Raw genomic sequence first — 10,994 nt, 5'->3', positions numbered from 1 at the left:
GTTCTAAATGGCCTACCCCTTATTTTTAAACAGTGTCCTCTGGTTCTAGACTCACCCATCAGCGGAAACATGCTTCCTGCCTCCAGAGTGTCCAATCCCTTAATAATCTTATATGTCTCAATCAGATTCAGAAACAAAGAAACCAAGAAACCTACAGCACAGGAACAGGCCCTTTGGCCCTCCAAGCCTGCGCTGATCAAGATCCTCTGTCTAACCCGACATCTATTTTCTAACGGTCTGTGTCCATTTGTTCCCTGCCCATCCATGTACTTGTCCAAATATATCTTAAAAGTCGCTAACATGTCTGTGTCTACCACCTCCACTGGCAACCCGTTACAGACGCCCACCACCCTCTATGTAAAGAACTTTCCATGCATAGCTCCCTTAAACTTTCCTCCTCTCACTTTGAACTCATGACCCCTAGTAACTGAGTCCCCCACTCTGGGAAAAAGCTTTTTGCTATCCACCCTGTCTATACCCCTCATGATTTTGTCAACCTCAATCTGGTCCCCCCTCAATCTCCGTCTTTCTAATGAAAATAATCCTAGTCTATTCAACCTCTCTTCATAGCTAGCACCCTCCATACCAGGCAACATCCTGGTGAACCTCCTCTGCACACTCTCCAAAGCATCCACATCCTTTTGGTAATGTGGTGACCAGAACTGTACACAGTACTCCAAATGTGGCCGAACCAAAGTCCTATACAACTGCAACATGACCTGCCAACTCTTGTACTCAATACCCCGCCCAATGAAGGAAAGCATGCCATATGCCTTCTTGATCACCCTATTGACCTGCGTTGTCACCTTCAGGGAACAATGGACCTGAACACCCAGATCTCTCTGTTCATCAATTTTCCCCAGGATTTTTCCATTTACTGTATAGTTCGCCCTTGAATTTGATCTTCCAAAATGCATGACCTCGCATTTGCCTGGATTGAACTCCATCTGCCATTTATCTGCCCAACTCTCCAGTCTATCTATATTCTGCTGTAATCTCTGACAGTCCCCTTCACTATCTGCTACTCCACCAATCTTAGTGTCATCAGCAAACTTGCTGGCCAGGCCACCTACACCTTCCTCCAGATCATTTACATATATCACAAACAACAGTGGTCCCAGCACAGATCCCTGTGGAACACCACTGGTCACAGGTCTCCAATTTGAGAAACTCTCTTCTACTAGAACTCTCTGTTTCCTGTTGCCCAGCCAGTTTTTTATCCATCTAGCTAGCACACTCTCGACCCCATGTGACTTCACTTTCTCCATCAGCCTGCCATGGGGAACCTTATCAAACACCTTACTGAAGCCCATGTATATGACATCTACAGCCTTTCCCTCATCAATCAACTTTGTCACGTCCTCAAAGAATTCTATTAAGACATGACCTTCCCTGTACACAACCATGTTGCCTATCACTGATAAGCCCATTTTCTTCCAAATGGGAATAGATCCTATCCCTCAGTATCTTCTCCAGTAGCTTCCCTACCCCTGACATCAGGCTCACTGGTCGATAATTACCTGGATTATCCTTGCTGCCCTTCTTAAACAAGGGGACAACATTAGCAAGTCTCCAGTCCTCTGGGACCTCACCCGTGTCTAAGGATGCTGCAAAGATATCTGTTAAGGCCCTCGCTATTTCCTCTCTTGCTTCCCTCAGTAACCTGGGATAGATCCCATTCGGACCTGGGGACTTGTCCACCTTAATGTCTTTTAGGATACCCAACACTTCCTCCTTCCTTATGTCAACTTGAACTAGAGTAAGCAAACATCTATCCCTAACCTCAACATCCATCATGTCCCTCTCCTTGGTGAATACTGATGCAAAGTACTCGTTAAGAATGTCACCCATTTTCTCTGACTCAGCGCATAACTTTCCTTCTTTGTCCTTAAGTGGGCCAATCCTTTCTCTAGTTACCCTCTTGCTCTTTATATATGAATAAAAGGCTTTGGGATTTTCCTTAACCATGTTTGCCAGTAATATCTCATTCCCTCTCATCCTTCTAAACTCAAGTGTATATAAGCCCAGTCGCTCCAATCTTTCAACATATGATAGTCCCGCCATTCTGGGAAATCACCTCATGAACCTACGCTGCACTCCCTCAATAGCCAGATTGTCCTTCCTCAAATTGGAAGACCAAAACTGCACACAATATTCCAGGTGCAGTCTCACCAGGGCCCTGTACAGCTGCAGAATGACCTCTTTGCTCCTATACTCAATTCCTTTTGTGATGAAGGCCAGCATGCCATTAGCTTTCTTCACTACCTGCTGTACCTGCATGCTTGCTTTCATTGACTGACGTACAAGAACACCTCGATCTTGTTGTACTTCCCCTTTACCTAACTTGACTCCATTTAGATAGTAATCTGCCTTCCTGTTCTTGCCACCAAAGTGGATAAGCACACATTTATCCACATTAACCTGCATCTGCCATGCATCCGTCCATTCACCGAGCCTGTCCAAGTCACCCTGTATTCTCATAACATCCTCCTCACATTTCACACTGCCACCCAGCTTTGTGTCATCAGCAAATTTGCTAATATTACTTTTAATGCCTTCGTCTATATCATTAACGTATATCGTAAACAGCTGCGGTCCCAGCACCGAACCTTGTGGTACCCCACTGGTCACTGCCTGCCATTTATCACTACCCTTTGCTTCCTGTCAGCCAGCCAATTTTCAATCCAAGCCAGTATTTTGCCCCCGGTACCATTGCCCTAATTTTGCTCACTATCTCGTATGTGGGACTTTATCAAAGGCTTTCTGAAAGTCCAGGTATACTACATTCACTGGTTCTCCCTTGTCCATCTTCATAGATATATCCTCAAAAAATTCCAGAAGATGAGTCAAGCACGATTTCCCCTTCGTAAATCCATGCTGACTCTGACCTATCCTGTTACTGCTATCCAAATGAGTTGTAATTTCATTTTTTATAATTGACTCCAGCATCTTTCCCACCACTGACATCAGGTTAACCAGTCTATAATTCCCTGTTTTCTCTCTCCCTCCTTTCTTGAAAAATGGGACAACATTAGCCACCCTCCAATCCATAGGAACTGATCCTGAATCTATAGAACCTTGGAAAATAATTATGAACGCGTCCACAATTTCTAGAGCCACCTCCTTAAGTACCCTGGGATGCAGACCATCAGGTCCCGGGGACTTATCAGCCTTCAGACCTAACAGTCTATCCAACACCATTTCCTGCCTAATATAAATACCCTTCAGTTCGTCCATTACCCTTGGTCCTCCAGCCACTACTGCATCTGGGAGATTGCTTGTGTCTTCCCTCGTGAAGACAGATCCAAAATACCTATTCAACTCATCTGCCATTTCCCTGTTGCCCATAATAAATTCACCCGTTTCTGACTTCAAGGGCCCAATTTTAGTCGTAACCATTTTTTTTCTTTTCACATACCTAAAAAAGCTTTTACTATCCTCCTTTATATTTTTGGTCAGTTTTCCTTCGTACCTCATTTTTTCTCTGTGTATTGCCTTTTCAGTTATCCGCTGTTGCTCTTTAAAAGCTTCCCAGTCCTCCGGCTTCCCACTCATCTTTGCTATGTTATACTTCTCTTTTATCTTTATACAGTCCTTAACTTCCCTTGTCAGCCACGGCCGCCCCTGCCTCCCCTTAGGATCTTTTTTCCTCTTTGGAATGAACTGATCCTGCACCTTCTGCATTATATCCAGAAATAACTGCCACTGTTGTTCCACTGCCATCCCTGTGAGGGTATTGTACCACTGAACTTTGGCCAGCTCCTCCCTCATAGCTCCATAGTTCCCTTTATTCAACTGCAATACTGACACTTCCGATTCTCCCTTCGCCCTCTCAAACTGCAGATTAAAACTTATCATATTATGGTCACTACCTCCTAATGGCTCCTTTACTTCGAATTCCCTGATCAAATCCGGTTCGTTGCACCGAAAAGGCAGCCAACATCGTCAAAGACCCATTGCAACCCGGTAATGATCTCCTAGGCAGAAGACACAGAAGCCTGAACATGCCTGAGCAGATTCAGGAACAGCTTCTTCCTGGCCATTATCAGACTGATGAATGGACTCTCTAGCCTCAAATAGCACTCATCTTGCTAACATTGATCTCGCCTTGCACATACCCTGTGCAATATAACCAGTATGCCTCTGTCTGAGTCTTTTTGATCCGTACGATAAGATCTTACTATGATTTGCCTGTACCACTCGTAAACTGTATTTCAGTACATGTGACAAAAAAATCAACAATCATGTAAAATGTTGGAGTAAAATTAAGACTTGAGAAATGTTAAGATTGCATAAGGTGGTATAAGGGGTAAGGAAGAGTGAATGTATTGTAATTCATGTTTTGTTGTTGGTCTATCACATATTTTGTAAAGAAATACATTTCTGAAATAGTATTTTATATATTTAGGGGTGATGGACTGTAAAGACGGTATAATTTTATTTTTACCAGATTTATTTATCATCATGGGCTAAAATGAGAAAAGAACTGTTTTAACAAAGCCAAGGATAGCTGTAGGTTTTGAAGGCAAGTCACTTGACTTGTTCGAGGAGTGGTTAAAGTTTGCAAATGAACGAGAGCTGAGGGGAAGCGTACTGATGGACTCTTGATTGGTGTAAGTAGCTGATTTATCAGTGGACTACTGGCCAGATATCAATGACACATTTTCCAACACCCATGTGTTTGGGGCTGTAAACAAGATACAGCAGAGTTATCAGGTTTCTACCAGCTCAGAAGGTCTATATGTTCTTTGACATAAAAGCCCATTTTGCCTGAAGAAAACCAGCTTATCTTTCCTTCAGCAAATTGTGACTTTTAACTCATATGTAAAAGACCTTCCATAAGTGAACCAGTCTTTCTGTGCATCTTGCAAAGCAGTGGAAGCATCTGGAGATGGATGGACGAGATACAGTGTTCTGACCAGCACCAGAATGACAAGAATCACCTCAGTAACCCTGAAGAGGAACCACTGAACTGCGATCCTGTACCCATAGCACATTTTAATTAATGTCTTGTGTGTACCTGTGTGTGAGTATGTAAGTGGGAGTTTATAGGCTCAATTAAGTGGTTTTCCAACACGTATTGAATCTCTGTTCCCACCTGAGCTTGTTCTTTTTCTGACCTCAACTAATAGCATGCTGTTTAATCAGTCCTGACTCCTCCACCGCCATCATGCTCAGCTAATGAACTACAACTAGGAGTATCGCTACAGATTAACTAGTCATTCCTGAAGAGAAACAGAAGTTGCTGTAAAAGCTCAGCTGGTCTAGTAGCATCTGTGAAGAAGAATCAGAGTTAATGTTTCTGATCTGGTGACCCTTCCTCAGAACTGATGGTAGCTAGGAAAATGTCAGTTTAGATGCAGAACATAGAGTGGTGGGAGGGGGTAAGAAGTAAATAATAGGTGAGAAGAAAGAGAGAGAAGAACAGTTAGACAAACAAAAGAGTTGATAACGATTTGGATAGGAGGGTGAATAGCTGTTAGTGAAGACACCAGACCTAAAACTTTAACTCTGATTTTTCCTGAAATGCTGCCGGAATTACTGAGCTTTTCCAGCAAATTCTGTTTTTGTTCCTGATTTACAGAATCTGCAGTTTTTTTTGGTTTTTAAATGAAGGACGGCTTAGTGACAGGATACCGGCCTCTGTGCAGTTATTTCGCGTCCTCAGCACTCTAACAGGACCCTCACATTCATTGTCCCTTCTCCAATTATGAGATCATGGTGCCTAATGGTCCCAGTATTTCTGTGTTAGTGTATAAAATTGCAAAAGGTTTTTTTTTGAGAACTTTCTCCTCCTTTTATCTCACTTTCATTATATCTGCCCTTCTTACCTTTAAACACACTTTCTTCTCCTCATCCTCTTGTCTAAAATGTTACCTTTTCTTTATGTTTATGTGACATAATCAATGCATCTTCTTGCAATCAGGAGTATTTATGAGATCAGTTACTTTACTGTCCCTTCAAACTACCTTTGAATTTTACTTTCAGCTGTTCACCTTGCGAAGGCAACAATACCAACAATTCATCTCCCATTTTGAGCATTCTGGGTGATGAATGTTTATCTGCCCATTCTCTTACTTTCATTTATGGAACTTCTAAATGTTCTCGTTCTGCTACCCTACTTATTACAGTCTTATGACTCCTTTGAGAAACATGGACTCAATCTAACATTAAAGGTTCACCTTATCAAGTCAAGGGCTTCTCCCTAATCAGTTTCAAATGGACCTCAAATCACATGACCACAATCAATTCAATCGGATAAAATCCGGTAGATTCCTTTGAACCTCTGGTAGCAGATAATAAGAAAGTCAGCTGTTAGTCATGCTCTTGAAAGTCTGATGTTCTGCCCGATTGTGGATGATAGACTTTTGACTTTCATTGTTTATATCTAAACTATTGATTTCCTGGAAAATATTAAACAATGTTTTTAATTCAATTTAATCATTCAATTGTAAACAAAATTAAAATTACAACTGTTAGGCTGTGTCTCAGTTGGTAGTCCATAATGAGTTTTAAAAAAACTTGTGTGCAGAAAAATCAAAAATTGGAGCAGGATTTTATCAGACTGATGCCTGGAATGACAAAGCTGCTATGTGAAGAGAGACTGGATTAGTTAGGATTATAATCACTGGAACAAAAACAATGTTGTTGGAAAAGCTCAGCAGGTCTGTGAAGAAGATATCAGAGTTAATATTTCAAGTCTGGTGACCCTTCCTCAGAACAGCCATTTCTGGGCATCTGCAGTTCTATTGGTTTTTATAATCACTGGAGTTTGGAAGAGAAGTGGTTGGTGGGGTACGCAGGGTCTCATAAAACTCTATGAGATTCTAACAGTACTGACAGGGTTAAGACAGGAAGGAAATTCCCAAAGATTAGGGTGACCAGTTTAAGGATATAGGTTATGCCGTTTAGAACTTAGATGAGAAAAATTTCTTTACCCGAGACTGATAAGCCTTTGAAACGATCAGCCATGAAAAGCGGTTGAGGCCAAAATATTGAATGTTTTCAAAAAGGAATTAGATATAGTTCTTAGGGATAAAGGAATCAAAAGGTGTGGGGAGAAAGTGGGAACAAGGTACTGAGTCAGTTGATGAGCTATTGCATTGAGTGGCGGAGCAGGCTAGAGGGCTAAACGGCCTACTCCTGCTCCTATTTTTCGTCTTTATGAAGTCTTGGCCTTCATGCCTGCATCTTCTGTATTCCCATGTGTCCTGTCATAGTAATTCTACTCACAATGCTTCATTATGATATCTGCACAGGAGCATTATTTGTTGAACAGTGGTCCGTTCTTCACCTTCAGGTCTGTGAAAATGTCTCCACTTCCTCATCAGACCTCTGTTTTTAACATAATAACATTCTGGGACTCATTCAGCCTCAGCTTCAGTGTGAGGTTTCTGTGCTATCTGTTTTAACTCTGGATCTACTTCCTGAGTCTCAATCCATGAAGATGTACCAAACACTTATTTTGAAATATCCTTATTCTTATGTAGAGTTTCAGCTCCCCTAACACCTTCATGTGGCATTACAGATACCTCTGGTGATGGACTTTGTCTTGCCATTGTTCTGAACGTAACACGGAAAAATGCTCAGAACATGTTCCTGCAACTGTTCTGTCTTTAGTTTCAACTGGAGTTTCCATGGGTTTTCATTTCTGCCAAATCAGTCCCAGGAGTAAATAAGCTGCATCCACAGGTTATTTCTTAACTATTTCAATTATCACTAGTGCAGACAACAAGTTGCACTCCAATTGGACCTTGTAAGATGGAACAAGGATGTACTCTAACTCTCTCATTTACCAACACTTATGCTTTCATTGAACTCTGGAGTGAAAATGAAATCCTTCTTCAACAAAGAGAGTTGAGTAGCCAATGTGCCCCTTTGTGTAGTACCTTTAAAGAGAAAGGAGATGTATTCGTTTCTGACAAAAATCCTTCAAATCTCTCACTTACCCTTTGTATTTCTTCTGCACTCACCGCATTCTCTATCTATAGCGATTGTAACGAGGGCAGCCAGGTGGACCTCATAGAATATGAGTTTGCAGATTGGGGCTTTATTCTTGTCCAATCAGGGAGCCCTGGCTTACAAATATAAACAGGAGTGTCAGGCGTTCTGAACACTCTAGGAGCCTGCTTTGAGCTACTTAGGCCAGTGGTGCATGTTATGCATACATAAACAAAGGGTGACTTGGTGACAGTCTACCAGCATTTGTAGAGTTATTTCAGTGGTGATGAGAGAAAGACATTTCAGGCATCATGCCACTATTTGGGAAGAGTTAGTTGTTTGATCCTCCTGTCGAAGACTGGGCCCAGTATGTGGAAAAAATGCATTGTTTTGGGCAAATGACATTGGGGGAGGTGAAAAGCAGTGAATAATTCTCCTGACAGCTTGTGGGACCCACATTGTTTTCATTTGTTAAAAGCTTAACTAGGTTGTGGCACCAGATTATTAAATCTTTCAAGAGTTGATGGATTTAGCTCAGGAATACTCTGACTCCAAGCCTCCTCTAATTCTGCGACGCTATTGGTTTCATTTGGCAATTCAAAAACCAGGGGAATTTGTATCGGGATTTTTGACAAGATTAGGACAAGTGGCAGAGGCATATGATTTTGGTTTAACCCTAACAGATGCTGAGACACTGTTAAGTATGTGGGATATGCAAAAGCACCTGCCAACTGCAGCCCATCTGGACTTCAAATGGACACTACGACTGGCTTTGTCATTAGAAAATACAGAAGTGGAGCTTAACAGTTACCAGGTATTCCAACAGAAGTGGATATCCTTGCAAGGCCAGCTGAACTGGGGGAACACCACTTGAGTGAAAGCAATTAAACAGCCTCCTCAGGACAGAGGGACTCTAGGTCAGGCCACAGCAAGACACCAAAACAGAGCCAAGCCTCGGCCAAATGATTAAAATTTTCTTCCGGGTCTGGGCCAACAGGCCATTGTAGTTGCTGCTGATATGTGGACGTGATACAGCAAAGAGTCCCACTAGGCCTGAATTCAGTAAGAGAACTCATAGACCAGTATCCAGGAGAGTGCATGCTCTGGAAAAACCTTCTACAGTTGGTTTGGAACAGTTAAATTGCTCAACAACATCCAAATCAGAACCAAGCAAAATAAACGTCTAGCTAAATGGTCACCTTCAAAGGAGGTCAATACCAGCGTGGCCGTATCAGTGATTGCGGAACCAGTCTTTACTAAGGTTTGTTCTGAATTCCAACTCTTAAGTTTCTGTGAGACCTCACGCAAGCTGAGAATCTAAACCAGGGAAACTTTACAGATCAAGGGTACTACTTCAATTCCAGTCCCTTAGGACAAGCAGCTGGCTCGGTTACCACTGATTGTAGTAAAAGGCTCAGGCCCAAACTCGATGGGGCAAAATTGGTTGAGAAAGATTCAACTTGATTGACTCAATATTTTTCAATTACAAAATGGCTGCCCGAGTGATGACCTGATGAAATACCCAGAAGTTTATCAGGAAGATCTAGGGATTATCAGTGGGGCCAAGGCCACCTTAAATGTTGACCAAGAAGAAATCCATGATTCTGCAAGGCCCGCTTAGTGCCATTTGCCTTATGGGCAAAGATAGAGACAGAAATCAGCAGGCTGGAAAAAGAAGGAATCGTGAAACCAGTCCAGTTTGTGGTGCGAGCAGCATCTGTCATACTGTTTGTGAAGCCCAACAGATCAGTTCACTTTTGTAGGGATTTCAAACAAACGGTAATCCACTTTTTGCAGCTGGATAAATACCCAGTCCCTAGCATAGAGGACTTAAGTTGCAAAACTGGCTGGGAGGTTTGGGGGTGGGGTGCCTGTCCTTCACAAAGTTGGATGTCAGCCATAAATACCTGCGATTGCAATTAGATGATGATTCCCAGAAGGATGCTACAAATACATAAAGGTTTATACAACATACGAGACTGTCTTTTGGTATCATCAGCCTGTGCCATTTTCCAGTGGATGATGGAATACATTTCACAAGGTCTACCCGGGTCGCCATTTATCTAGATGATGTGCTAATACCGGAAAGATGAATAAAGAGAATTTAGAGAACTTGGACATAGTGCTAAATGTTTCTCCAAGGTGAGTGTATGCCTGAGGAGAGAAAAGTGTGTGTTCCAGGCATACCAAGTGATCTTCTTGGGCTACAGAGTTGACAAGACTGGGTTACACCAGTTGCAAAATAAAGTGAGGGCAATCAAACGTGCCCTGGCTCCCAGATCCACACCAGACCTTAGGTTTTTCCTTGGGTTGGTGAATTATTATGGAAAACTCCTATGTAACCTGGCCTCCATCCTGTCTCGCTTACACGATGTAGCCTTTAGGGAAATGAAAAAGGAGCTCTCATCATCTCAGATGTTGGCGTACTACGATCCCAAGCGAGATGTGGTGCTGGCATGTGATGTCTCCCCATATAGTATTGGGGTTGTCTTGGCTCACCGGTGGCCAAATGGAGAGGAATGCCTGATAGCATGTGTTTCCTGGACTTCGGCTGATTCTGAGTGAAGATATGCCCAGCTGGAGAAGGAAAGTTTGGTGGTCATCTATGGTGTGAGAAAATTCCATCAATTTCTTTACAAATGTAAATTTGTAATAGTAACTGACCACAAACCTCTGCTAGGGCTCCTTAAAAAGGGCAGATCCAAGTTACCCATAGCTTCAGGTCAAATTCAGCAGTGACTCTTATTCTGATGCATACAATTAAAAGTTGGAAACCTATTCGGAAGACCAAGTCGCAAATGTGGATTACTTGAGCTACCCCAGCTGGTGAATGCTCCACCAGAAAAATCTGTTTTGATTTTAAACTTTCTGTACACCCTTATGATCACCATTGACAATTTCAGACTGCAGACACAAAATGATCCTACCCTGGCAAAACCAAACCAGCTGGTGGTGATGGGGAAATGAAAGGGCCATCACAGCCAGAATTGAAACCTTTCTGGACCTGGTGAGAGGAGATCACCGTAAAGAATGCAATATTATTATGGGTAGCA

The 10,994-nt window shown here is 42.4% G+C and overlaps 1 protein-coding gene across 2 annotated transcripts in view; it reads left to right on the top strand.

The window, feature by feature from the left end:
- The first annotated feature begins 4,864 nt into the window (after positions 1-4,864).
- Positions 4,865-10,994, top strand: part of LOC132207386 (SLAM family member 5-like) — a 36,917-nt gene continuing 30,787 nt past the window's right edge. For both annotated transcript variants that reach the window (XM_059642865.1, XM_059642867.1), the window contains exon 1: positions 4,865-5,034. The gene's annotated coding sequence lies outside the window, so the exon portion shown is untranslated. The remainder of the gene's footprint in view (positions 5,035-10,994) is intronic.

This window comes from Stegostoma tigrinum, chromosome 46, assembly GCF_030684315.1.
Source record: "Stegostoma tigrinum isolate sSteTig4 chromosome 46, sSteTig4.hap1, whole genome shotgun sequence".
Classification (NCBI taxonomy): Eukaryota; Metazoa; Chordata; class Chondrichthyes; order Orectolobiformes; family Stegostomatidae; genus Stegostoma; species Stegostoma tigrinum.
This window is presented reverse-complemented; position numbering and strand designations above follow the sequence as displayed.